Here is a 3,545-nt window from a genome sequence, read left to right on the forward strand (position 1 = left end):
ATCAGATAAATGAGGAGAGAGAGCAGTAGAACAGTGGAAGAGGACTGGTGGAGGGAGGTGGGAGGAGAAGTAGGACTGATGGAGACATATTTGGAGATATGTCCATATTTGGAGATATCACTGATATGTGTGTGGGAGTGGGGTGGGATCCAGAAACACAATGCGTGCAGTGCGCATGTGTGTTTGTATCACTTGGAACCTCACTGTGGTGTGTAATTGCAGTGCACCAACAACAGTATAAAAAATTAAAGACATTTCCCTGGTGCTTTGCAGAGTCACTCTCGTTCATGCACATACATTACTCAGTCTGTTTCCTTCCCTGTGTCTCCCCTCTCTTCCCTCCCAACACCCTTTCATTCTCGGCTGGTCTCTCCCCTTTTCATGAGATCTCTTTTCTCTTTTTTCTCTCCAGCATCTACATATGAGAAAAAACATGCAGCCCTTGATTTTTGAGTTAGCTAGAGGAAAAAGATCGTGGGAAAGTTTGTCTCCAGCTTCCTTAATCTCCTAGTGTGGACAGATCTGGCCCCAGAGGTTCCCAAGCTTATTTGGCTTCTTGCCCTCTTTTCAGGGGAAAAAATTACTCAACACCTCCCTGGAAGCCCACCTTTGAGCACACAAACAGAAAAATGCAGTGGAAAATTTGTGTTCTTTTATGAATCTACATTTCTTTGCATCCCCTGCCCCAGCAAGGGGCAATATTGCCAACTTTGGGATCTGTGAAGCCTAAAAGGTACCTGAACTAAGAAGGCAGGAGTTAAGTGCTGCCCACCTTGCCCACCCAGGGTCTTCTCACTCGGAAGGCCTGTGGCCGGCAAGGGCGCGTAGGTAGCACTCTTGGTCTGTCATTGTGCTCCCGCTGGTGTCTCAACTTTCAGTGTTTGTTCAAAGAGAAATTCAAATAAGGTCATGTCTGAGCTAGACATGTAATCCCAGCTATTTTGGAGGCTGAAGTAGGGGTATTGTAAATTTGAGGCCAGCCTGGTCAATTTAGTTAGCCTCAATTCCCAGTACTAGAAACAAATAGAAAACCAACTAAACAACAACAAACGTTCATGTCTGAAAGCCCTTTTGAACAAGCACACCCTTGACCTTGACTATCCTTGGAATAAGGAATAAGGTCTTAAGCTTCTGTTTTCAGTACCACTTCACATCCTTGTAAATTAAGGACCTGAAAATCCTTCTGTTCATTCAAATTAAAGCTATCAATACCATATTAGAAATTTAAGCAGTAAGCTTTAGAGTATTAAGGAATAATAACTCTGCTGTATATTAACATAAAAATACTACTTTATGAAAAAAATAACTTTATGAAGAGAATCTAGGGAGAAGAGTAGCATAATTCTACTTTATTTATTTATTTGCAGTACTGGGGATTGAACCCAGGGGCTTTCTACCTCTGAGCTGCACCCCCAGCCCTATATTTTATTTATTTTGAAACCGGGTCTTACTGAGTTGCAGAGGGCCTCACTAAGTAGCTGAGGCTGTCTGAGAACCGCGATCCTCTGGTCTCAGCCTGCGGAATGAATGCCGGAATGAATGCCGGGATTACAAGCCTGTGTGTCACCATGCCCGGCTATAGTTTTACTTTTTAAATGCAACTCTTTTTAAGTGTCTGGCTTAGTAGAAGAAGCAGAATTATCACTTCTGTGTTCAATCTACTGGTATTTGTTTAATTGAAATATGTGAAAAGGAAAAAAAACAGCCTCAGACAAATCTGCAGTTGGAAAAAGGAGTATTTTAAATCTGCTCGCTCAATCATGGCTGTTCTTTCTCCCTCCACCCCTCCCTCTTCCTCCTCCTTCCTCCCCTCTCCTCCTCCTCTCCCCTCCCCTCTCTCCCCCTCTGTGTATGTGTGAGAGAGTATATGACTCGGGGCCTTGACATGCTAGGCAGGCACACTCTCCCAGTGATGAATGAACGCATCTCTCACCCTCACCCACTCACTGGCAGTTGAATCCAGGGGCACTCTACCTCTGAGTTACACCCCAGCTCTGTTTCGCTTCTTTATTTTGAACACGACCTTTCTCATTTACCATGTGCTGGCCTCCAGCCTGTGATCTTCCTCTCAGCCTCCCAAGTACTGGGATTACAGGTGTGTGCCACTGTGCCTGGCTGGATATTCTCTTAGTAATTAAATCATATTAAAATTCTGCAAACAGTTGTATCTTAAAAGTTTAGTTGCAGTTTGGAATCTGAAACCATGTCAGCAAACTTCTCTCCCTTGGTTACATTTAAATTTACTGGTCTTCCTTACCTTTTGAATCTTGCACATTGAATCTCTTCATCACTGGTTGATTTAGAAAAAAACAGTTTTATGAACTTATATAAGTCTCCCAAATGTTTACACATGTTATAATGCCATTTGAAAAAATGTTGCTAAAATCACCTGTAGTTCTATCAGACACCCCCTCAATTTTATAGAGATTACCTGGTGTGACAAAAATTGCACATAATTAATGTGTACACTTTGGTGAGTTTGACAAACGTGTACAGTTCAGTTACCATCAGCACAGTCCAGGGCATGGACATGTTCATCACCGCCACAGCTTTTTCATATGGCCCTTCACCCATGTTTGGTAGCAAGAGGAGTGCATAACGTGTGATCTATCATTTCAATCAGTTTTAAAGTAGGCAATACTTTATTAACTATGTAAATATTGGGAAAACTGTCATGTTCTTGGTAGTTTTTCCAGAAATTCAATTTTTACTTGAAAGCTTGATTTTTATCATTGGCAGGAAATATGACTATAGTTTTTCTTGAAGCAACAGGCTTACTTCACTCATTTTTGACAAAACTCCTGCCAAACACCCAACTTTCTCTACACAGAGCTTATCTTGCATTTATTTCATGTAAAAATGTCATCCTCTTGGAAAAAGCTGCCCACTGAGTCTGCCAACCAGACAGCTGGCACCAGTCCCTTCCTTGAGACAGCCTTTCCAGGTCATCGTGAAGCCCCGGTCCATGCCGGGACCTTCCCGCCTCACCACACGGCATTGCTGCAGCACGTACTCAGGGATGAGGATCGCTCATGATGGCTGATCCACTGCGGCACTGGGTGGCTGGTTGGGCCCGGCACTCTTCCTGCTGTAATGGCCACACGCGCAATTGGTGCCACTTCCTTGATTCAGGCTGAGGTGCCAGAAGTTTTGCACTTTCTTTCTTTTATCATTATCAGTGCAGCTAGCTATCTACATAGTGAACATTGCAAATAAATGCTCAGCATTGTTCTTTCTTTAAAAAAAATTCTTATTTGTGGTGCTGGGCACAAATAAGATTTGAACCCCAGGGCTTTGTGCATGCTAAGCATGTGCTCCACCACTGAGCTATACCCCCAGTCTCAGCATTATTATAAAAATATGATGAACATCCTGAAAGGTTCTCAAGGACCCACAGGGTGTCATGTTCCACTTTGAGAACAGCTAGACCATAGAACCTTTTATCAGTAGTTAGGGAATAGATCAGTTAGATCAGTATCCCTCAAGGTTGCTGAGCACTCATTCTTAAAGCCATCTTTTTTGTGTGTGTGTGCTGAGGATTGAAC

This window comes from Muscardinus avellanarius (assembly GCF_963383645.1).
Source record: "Muscardinus avellanarius genome assembly, chromosome: 20".
Classification (NCBI taxonomy): Eukaryota; Metazoa; Chordata; class Mammalia; order Rodentia; family Gliridae; genus Muscardinus; species Muscardinus avellanarius.